This window comes from Toxotes jaculatrix, chromosome 10 (assembly GCF_017976425.1).
Source record: "Toxotes jaculatrix isolate fToxJac2 chromosome 10, fToxJac2.pri, whole genome shotgun sequence".
Lineage (NCBI taxonomy): Eukaryota > Metazoa > Chordata > Actinopteri > Toxotidae > Toxotes > Toxotes jaculatrix.
In genome coordinates, this window is record NC_054403.1 from 4129881 (window position 1) to 4139961 (window position 10081).

The following is a 10081-nucleotide window of genomic DNA, read 5'->3' on the forward strand; positions in this document are numbered from 1 at the left end:
AAAAAAAAAAAGTGCCCCCTGGGCCCCCGCTACAGGGATTATGTCACTGTCTGTGAGGTAAGCCTCTGAGTTAAGCTCCTGCTCTACAAATCTTAGATAGCACACTGTGATTTGCTGGCAAAAAAAAGACCAAAAGAAAAAGAAAAGGCTTTGCTTCCCTTCACCTCTTAATTTGAAAGTATTGCTCTAAACTAAGCAGAAGGGGCTGCTGCATTGGGTGTAGGAGCATCGCTGTAATATGGATGTTCATTTTTGACCTGTGGGAGAAACTGGAGAAAAGGGAAGACATCTGCAGACTGATAAAGAGAGAAACAGAAATGGAAAAGAAGAGGAATGGGGGAGGGAGCTCCTGTTCAAGCCAAAATATTTACCACATTTCTTTACTGAGAGCGAATCTACTGGTGACAGCCATAATGAGGAAGAATACAGCAGACGCACTGATTTATAGCTATATACAGCGATCAGCCACAACACTTAAACTGGTGGGTGAACTGTGTACATTTCATCCTGACAGGTACATAAATGTCTGTGCCACATGTGGCAATCCATACAATAGTTGTCAGGGGCGCAAACTCACCAGGGATGAAAAAAGTTTCGACACAGATGCATCTGCAGTTGCTATGCAATAGCTCATTACTGCTATTACAGTCGCAACTGCCGTTTGGTAAATTAAAAGACACTGCTTAGATATGACATTTCTAAATTGATTTCACAACCCGCACGGCCCCTAAGAGAAAACTGTCAGAAAGTCGTTTCAGCTTTTGTCGTTTGCCCCCTTCTCAATCGACACAATTAGGCTACTGTAACAAGTGTTCTGTTGAACTACATCATAAGCAGCATAAGTCTGTTTTAGCTATATATCTACACTGATCATAACAGTGTTAGCCTTATTATATTATCTTTGCATGAAGAAAGATGTTATCTATCTAGCATGTGCAAGGTACAGTGAGTAGGGTGGCTGCGTCATTGCCACCCTACTCACTGTACCTTGAACATGTTTAAAATAAAAACATTTAAATGAACCTGTGTATTGTTTGAATAGCTTAGTATTGACTGTACAATAACAAGGTATGTTTATACATGGCACTAGACTCAGTTTAATATAAAACACAATTTTATAAAATATAGTAGAGGGTCCCTGCTCCATCTCTCCATCAGTTTCGGGGCCCTTGGCCCGAAAAATGTTGAAGACCCCTACCAACCAGCTGCTATCGTGCCACAGTTTCATGTGGTTTACGGTTCTCATTTCCTTCCTCGTGATTCTGTCCTTGCACACCCCCCCCCCCCCCCCTTCAAAAAAAAAACCCCATTGGCTCTACATGAGTCACTGTCGCTGAGAACACAGCGAAGATGTAGTAACAATTTATTTACTCAACGGAAATGAAATAATGCAAGTTTAAAACAAAGAAAAGCTGCCTAGCTCATTTTTGACTTCAGTAACTTCATGAGCCAATAATTATGTGAAGAAATACAGCGGTCTCTCATTTCATTTCAGTCTGCCACTTCTCTTCCTACAAGGAAAATGCTGCCTTGAGACATGAACACCACAGCATGAATGTGAGTTCCCTTGGCCTTTGACCTCTGATGAACAAAGTTCATCCTTGAGTCCAAGTGAGTCACACAGTCAGGCCTGGTCGATGTTGTCCCGGTGCTGCCGCTGAATGACACAGGGAGCAGAAGTGTAAAGATCCAGCTGGAAAGGTGGGAGGTTCTGGGCTTTCATCATATCTTGAATGAAAGTAGACGAGTTTATAGTTAATCCTCTGAACAAAACTTTCAACATCGACACAGTAATCAAAACACTTCATATGCATTTAAATGTCCATAATGAGCCAGTATTCGGTAAGACAAAGAAGATGCTGCATGTGTTTGCATTAACCTCTCGATAATTTAAGGTTGAGAGAATTTCATGGATTCACTTTCTCTTTTAATTGTCTTGATCATCTGCCAAGACCTGAAAGACCATTAAACCAATAGTGTGTGGTGTGTAGGAAGATAATCTGCTCCAGTTGGTCTGCAGGCTGGGCACTGACCCCCTAATCCTTTATGTGGACATCAGGCTTCGCAGTTTGAGTCTGAAATCATTTAAGACCCAGGAATTCATTTTTCTTCTGACAGAGATCACTCATTGCCCCACCACACCAGGTAATAGCTACATAATCTGCTAACGTAGGTGGGGTAGGTAACTGTTGCCCGTCTGAAATCTGGTAGTGGAGACTTACCCTGACAGTACTCTCCAATCAAAATCGCTGGATTTGCTGCATTAGTATGTAACTGTATCAGTGGCTGATATAGATACAGAACACTCTCTGTGTTTGTTCAGTGGTGTACTAAGGCTAGATGAAGAAGCTAGGAAAACATGGTGGATATTTAAAAACACGCTGCTTCATTTCTCAGTGCTTTTAGAGTAGACCCATGTTAGGTGATTTATCTAGACTCAAAGTCCACTTACTGACTCTTTCCTGTCCTTTCAACCACTCTCATGCTATGAGAAGTTCAAAACAACTGAAGACGTGTGCTCACGCATGATCTCATGGTTCTCACTGATATGACTATAATGTCACACTATTCTCAGACAATGTGTGTGTTCTCTAAAATCAAATGAGGCCCTGGGTAGCTTTCCTCCCTCCTCTGGTGGCCATCCAGGTGACCACCTACTTCACCCAACAGTGTGTACAGAAATACCTCTGCCTCCATATTTCTATGTTAATGAGGGCACTGAGTGTCATGTCGTTGACACATTTCGACTGGGAATGTTTCATTAGTCCTGCTTTCATGGGCTGCAGCAGCTCCGTCCAGCAGACCCCTCTGAAAACAACCATCTTGTCAGTCCCAGCTGCAGAGTCATTGCATTTGCAAAGAGGCAGTGCCGTAGCAGTCTCTTTAAGAGCAGCATTTGCTGAGTTGTGTATTTTATCAAGCAAACAGCAGAAAATAAGCATCTACATAAAGACCATCAAATCCCAGTTAGAGGTAATTGCTTTGTTTGGGTTTGATGGAAGGCGGACATGGCAGAGCATACTAATGCCTTTATTACCATTCCACGTCTTTCACCTGCAAACCACCTCACTAAAAAAAAAGCAGCTAATGTCGCTCTGGCACTGCAACATTATTACGATCACAGGAGGAAAGTGAGGTGAAAATGACAATAACATTGCTCTCTGTAATAATACTTAGCCTCGTGCAGCTGTTGCCAATAACACATCCAAGAAAAGTCTGCCCCGCTCATGCGTGCTAGGATTGCTGGTCTAATAAAGCTGTGTAATCTTGACAGAAACTGCCAATACTATGAGGAAAAGAGGAGAGGAAGGTGATTAAAGAGGAGGAAGAGACGAGTGGCTTGGCTTAAACAGCTTCAGGTTCCCCATTAAAGAAGACATACTAGGAGTGAGAGAAACAACAAGCTGTAAGGGTCAAAACAAAATCATGTCATATCATAAAAAATAAAAAAAATAAGTGGTTAAAAGAGAACAAACAACATGCTGATGATCTTGCACTTCTTAAAGGCTCAGTGTGCTTCAAACGTCGAATCAGATCATCAGATCGAACCGTCCGACGCTCCCTTTCAGACAGTGGAATCGGGGTTAATGACTTTTCAAAACAGCCTATTTAACAAGCACACCGCCCACTTAACACTGCGATTGGCACAGTGTATGAACCACTCTCTACAGCTCTCTTTTTTTTCTGTACACCAGGAATGTGCTGTAACTGGGCAATTTGCACTTTTTTTCCCTTCTTTTTTATGTACAAGGTGAAAAAAATGATCTGATGTTGAGAGGACAGATCAGGCATTAAACGAAAATGATTAAAATCCATCCTGCAGTCTGCTTAGCAGGTGACAGTAGGGTTGGGTTACCAACAGGGCAAAGCAGACAAGTACCCCAAAGCCCACAGGAGGTCCAAAGGAAGGTTTTTGGTTCGTGGGCATTAAACTACTGGGTAATTTGTTCAGTGATAATGTTTACCAGACCTGGAGACTTGAGACATGGACTCAAGTCAGACTTGAGTTTGGGCAGTCAAACGACTTGGACTCATCTCCTGTGAGACGCTATTTATTTGAGTTTTAAAGGGGAAAAAAAAGCTGCTTGACTTGGTGACTGATAAATATTGAAAAATTTTGCAATATTGTGCGTGTCTGTACGCAACTGAACTGTCGCGATTAACTGATAACGTAAGCGTGGTGCGCGCAGTCTCTCCACACATGTCCAGTTCCAGCTGCTGGCGCCAGAATTAAATGGAGAAATTAGACTTTCATTCCAAAAATAATTTGTCTATTAACAGGCAGGCAATACATTCTAAAAAAAATGGTACAAAAAATGGAGTGAGCCTATTCAACTACAAAAAAAGAAAAAAGAAAAGAAAATCTTAAATATTAAGCGCAGTCAGCAACTGTTTAGAGCTGCTGGTTAACTTTGAATTCCAGTTAATTCAGGATCAGCACTGATCCTGGTCTTGATGTGACCAATCAGAGATGTGTTAAGATCAAATACACCTCAGACAAAAAGAAATAAATACCCATTAACATTTCTAATGCTGCCATAACTGATAAAGTAAATTCACAGAGTCGATTTAAACTCTAATATCCTGTTATTTAAATGTGCGTGTGCAGCTCTGCCGTGCTCGGTGCACCTGACTTCATCTGCTGTTAATAATGCCTGTAACGTGATTGACTGTGACATGTGCAGGGTATTTATTCATCATGGTTCATGGGCTTCATGCTTTCACTGCTTATTTTGTGCGTCTGTGCGTGATTATTGTGCATGGATTTTGGTGTCAGATCAGCGAGTCTCAACAGCCGGCTACTGGAGCGCAACTCCTAACAACGCAAGTAGTGAGCTTTTTTTTTTGTTTACTGTAATATTTGATGGCTTGAAGTTACCTTGTTGAGATAAGAAATTAAAAAAAAAAATTTTTCATTCTTGTATGGTAACAAGCAGGAAATTAAGAATAGAAAAACACATTTCAGTATTTTATTTTGGATGATTGAACAGAGCTAAAAGAAGTATCAGTAATATGGGTTCTTACCTTACCAACAGAAGAGAGCAGCTCAATCACCCAAAATGAAATGTGCGAGCAGCAGTGAGAAGGTTACAGCCTCGACAAACATGGACCAGCAAAGTCACTTCAGGTGGCTCTATTCTCATTTAAAGAAGGAAAGAGACTAATCACACACTTCATCATCACAATGTATGCAAAAAAAAAAAAAAAATTAATCTAAATTCAATTCAATTCAATACACTCAAATGTCCACATAGTCTCTCAGTGGAGGCTGGATGCAGAGGATTTTACCACCCGTCCTTCAGCCAGAGCCTTCAGCATTTTGGGCACCGAGAGAGACGAGAGAGAAAGAGAGAGGAAGAGGAAGAGGAAGGGGAGAGCTATCCACAGCAGCACCGATGAGGCAGAGAGAGAGAGGGATTAAAGATGGCTGTGGTTAATAAGAGGAGAGCCATGGAGTCGGGTAAGTAGCTACGCACCTGGAGGAGGGTTTTGTTGTTGAGCATGTGACCTGTGAGTGACTTGTGTTCTTTGCTTCTTCAGCTGTTGTAGTTCATCCTCTGGACATGGACATGTGTTGTTCATCCTGAGAAGCTTTTCTGCTGAGCACAGTTGTAAAGATTGGTTATTTGAATTAGGCACCAACTGGCGCCAACAATCATGCCACGGTCAAAGTCACTGAGATCACATGATCAGCTGATACCTGACCTGCTTTTCTTTAATTCTCTGTAAATGCTTGTGCCACCTCTCTCCCTCCTCCTTTCCTTCACCTTTTTCTTTTCCTCCTTTCCTATGAAGTAAGAGGTAATTTGAAAAAAATAAATTTATATATATATATATATCCTCTATTATTGCAGCAGGAGTGTGCATAGAGGTTGGCAGAGTTCTGAAAACAGATATTTTGTGTGTTGTCAGATGGCAGGGGTCAGCTGTGCTTTGATCAGAAGCAGTGAGCTGCAGTGCCATCTAATGGCAGCCATCAGCTCACGTCAGTGCCGTGCAGGGTTCTTACTGTACTCCACTCTGATGCTGTGTGAATGTAGCCCGTGGCGCTGAATATCAAAGATGGTGAAATTATCATCACTCCTTATGTGTTCATGTGCCATATCATTACTGTGCCCCACTGCAGCAGCCTTGACGGCAGATAGATGAATGAAAACTGGAGCACAGCAGCACTTAGAATTTCACTTTTTTTTATTGCACTCAGAGTCCTGGTGGCTAGCAGGGTAACAGAACACGGGTTCAAACACAGAACAGTGGTAATACCGTGATGATAAAATCACTGTTGCAGCCAGGATTTGAAACATAACAAGACTGTGTTCAGAAATGTTTAACCAACAACAACATCTCTGAACTCTTTTCATTTTCGGAACAAGTTCAAATCGAGAGCAAATTGGACTCAGATATATATTTATGGACAGTTATCACAAAAGAAAACAGCGTCACACCACGTGTGCGCAGCTTTACATTTCACACAGCAGCAGCGGCAGCAGCAGCAGCAGCCTGTGCCTCCTGTGAGGCTTAAAACAGCTAATTGACTGTTAAAAGTCACATTATCACTAGTAAATCAGCAGAGTCAAGAGTCAGCAGGAAGGTCGTGTTCCTCTCACAGCCAGTCACGCATATGCAATGCAATCACAGCCTCATTTCAATGCCTACTGTATCTGCATGCTTTAACAAATTTAATCAAATACATTCTCTCTTCTGTGATGTGGAGAGGCCTAATAAAAACCCCTTCACACAACTAACTTCTAAATAAATCCACATAATCACAGTGTGTGTAGGCTGTTTATTTCCCTCTATTCACTGCTAATCAAAAGGTTAATTCTCATCATGTCTGAAGGAGTGAAAAAAAAAAAAAAAAGATGCTTACTCAGGCTGCAGTGGTTCAGCTCACGGACAATGCAGCAGCTACACACCCACAGGTGGACGGATGAGAGCTGCAGCGATATTCCAAATCACCACATAGGCAGATGCCTGTATCACCCAGGAGACAGGATATAGCACATGAAAACAAAAGCAGTTATATTTGCAGTAGATTTCCGAGCTAGTGAAAAGTCCTGTGATCGAACGGGAACCAGTCCACAGGATTTCCCTGAGTCTGCATCCCGGCACCCACCACTGATGTGAATTGAATTTATAATTGATTAGTGTTTGTCTTTGAAATTTATAAAAAAAAAAAAAAAAAAAAAAAAAAAATCTGTAATGTCATATTACACATTTTCACTAGTTGTTTCTATGGTACAGCAACAACAACACAGATTCACAGGTATGGCAAACAGTTCGTCACATGATAAACATCAACTAGGAAATTGGAAATAAGTCTGATTAATTTAAAACAAATGTAATAAATAATCTGTCACAGTGTCAGTGAACAGATTTCAAACATGACCAGCTGTCATACAACCACCTCAAGTTAACTCATAAGTCATAAACACGGAAATATTACTGCTCTCAACCACAGATCATATCAACATGGCATAAGGTGCCTCTGAAGCATCTCAATCTCTTACTTACAGCACAGCACTCAATCTCATATGCAGCAAAAGTGTTAGTTAACTTTGTTCCTCGTACGTTTTCTGTTGCTAATGTCTCTTAAACAGTGAAATGACTTTGACCCCCTAAAGGACAAGGTAACTTTTTTGGAGCTCCAGCCTGAAAAACATACTCAGGTTCAATCAGGAACAGCTGTATTTTGAAATACAACAGGCCTTCCTGTTCCTATCATCAGGCCACAGTGAGATTTGAAAATCTCCAGCAAAAAAAGATTTTTTTTTCCGCCTCCTAAACAAATAGCTTAGAGAATAAATAGCACCCTTATAACAATGCATCAGTTGGCACCGATGACTCTAATACCATTGAATTTGTTCTAAAAATTACTATCTACGACCAAACTTGATGCAAAAGAGATGAAATACAACAACACAAGTAATATTTCCATAAATGTTTACCTCCAAAAGGAGGAAACAGGCAATTTTATAATTGGTCTTTCAGAAATATTCTGTGTTCCGGGACACTCTTTAAGTCAAGACGGAGCATTTTGTTTTCCTTCGCCTCCTTTTCTTGGTGAAATGGTGCGATCGTGTTGTGTGGAAGGCTGCACTGATACGTTCCACGATGGAAAATGGTGTGCGCTTCTGATAACCTCCAGCGTGTGCTCCGGTGGGTGGTGAGAATCAAAGAATAAATATTGATCTGTGTCTGTGTGTGTGTTGGTTTTCCGTACACTTCGATGTTGAGGCTTGTGTCATCTTTTATGTGCACCGCACAGTCCAAGAAGGCCAGACTATTTCCTCTGACGTCCCCCTGAGACAACTCGATGTTGCTGTCTGGTGGATTACCATGCCAAAGCGACCAGTCTACTCACCTACACTGACACACTGAGGCCAGATCCCACCAGCAGCTGTAAGCTATTTTTGATCATGCTGCAACTCTTAACTTTTTTTTTTGAGTTTTAGAGTCATAACCACTAACTTGAATGTCCTAAGCTAAAGAAATAAAACTAATATTGTTGTAAAACAAGTTTTTTTTCATAACCACTGAAACTAGAGTCAGAGTTAACACTTCAACTTTAACATCCACTCCATGATTCTGTGAATCACAGTTCAACAACCGTAGCAGGGCTGGCAGTCAAACCCTGGGAGCTACAGTGGGTCGCTAGCTTTCACTCACTTCCTCTGAAAACTTCTCTGTAATGAGCGGGAGTCCACTGTAAGGGAGATTTTCTCCCTTTCAGTGATGTTCACAAAGAAGGCTGGATGTATGTTACTGGCTTCAAGAAGGAGCGTTATGTTACACAAAGTCTGTGTCTTTCTGTTTTCGTCCCCTCCCACCTTATTCCTCTCTACCTCTGTGACAGAATGAGGACACTAAGTTCTGCTGTGGAACATCACTTGAGAAGGTTGAAGCAGTAAAAAAGCAGCCCTCAGGTTGGCTGCCATGGACATGAGAGGAATACGTGAGAGCACATTTTATAATTTTAATTCACTTCTGTGACACAGTAGCTTTGAGCATGGACACAGTCTGATCCTCTCTCCGTTGTGCAGACACACAGCAGCTTTACATGTGTCCTTGTAGGCTCCTTGTTCAGACATGGTATTAACATGCTTCCTGGGTGATCACCCGATCACAAGTGGACAGCTCTAAGTACAGGTGTGAAAGCAACCCAAGACATATTGAGGACACGCTGAGATCCAATCAGTCCAATCAGAGAGTCAAGCAGAGATGCACGTTGATGCCAGGTCTGAACAGGGCCTGGGGTCAAGTGGTTTCACTGGTGGAATCCTCCTCTCTGGGTGAACATGGTAGTCAGTGAAATCACCTAATACAGTGTTTGATTGGAATAAAAACATAACTCTGAGCAACCCCCCCAATGGTCTCTGCCAGGGCGTAACGGTACATGAGGTCATCTTTGTAATGTCCCATCCCATAGCCAGAAAATAACATTCTGTACATGTAACATATTATTATCAAAGTCTAAAGATAGACTAAAGCAATCATAGTGAAGGCCTTAACTGTTTCAAATAAACAAAAAAACAAAAAAGAAAAGAAACAAATTTTGATTTACCCTCCTCTCACCCAGAGGAATGATTTGTATCATCTAAATTGAATGTTGATTTAAGTAACTAGTAAGTGAATTGTGGACAAAACAACAGAATAGATTTTACAGAGAGAACATGGGCAGATATTTTAGACGAGGACGGGCGAACAAGTTCACTAGCCCTGCTAAGTACATGTGCGATAATTATGGTACCGAGAGACAGAAACAAACGTTTCAACTCCCTCAGACTGTGCAGAGATGAAAGTTGACACAGCAATGCAGAATCCCACATAGCTTCGCTTGTGGACCAAAAGAAAACGTTAATAACTAAAAGAACAAAACACAGACAGAAAATCAATTGGATAATGAGTTGACAACGTCCTCTGGAGGCATTACAACAAACAAAGTAGATCAAATGAATAACCTTTATCCTGTATAGGAGATGAAAGAATCCAGTGATGATGATACTAGTGATGGCGACTAGGTTTCAGAGTACCCCAGATCTGATGTAAATAGTCAAAGAGATGAAGCAGGGCTGGCTAC

The 10081-nt window shown here is 41.4% G+C and overlaps 1 long non-coding RNA gene across 1 annotated transcript; it reads right to left on the bottom strand.

Annotated features, from left to right (window-relative positions):
* Positions 1-1350: 1350 nt before the first annotated feature.
* On the bottom strand, positions 1351-6976 carry LOC121188703. The gene is made up of 4 exons (XR_005894730.1): positions 6872-6976; positions 5478-5597; positions 5031-5134; positions 1351-1728 (listed from the first exon to the last, which is right to left on the bottom strand). It is a non-coding gene; the product is annotated as an uncharacterized LOC121188703 (long non-coding RNA).
* Positions 6977-10081: the final 3105 nt, after the last annotated feature.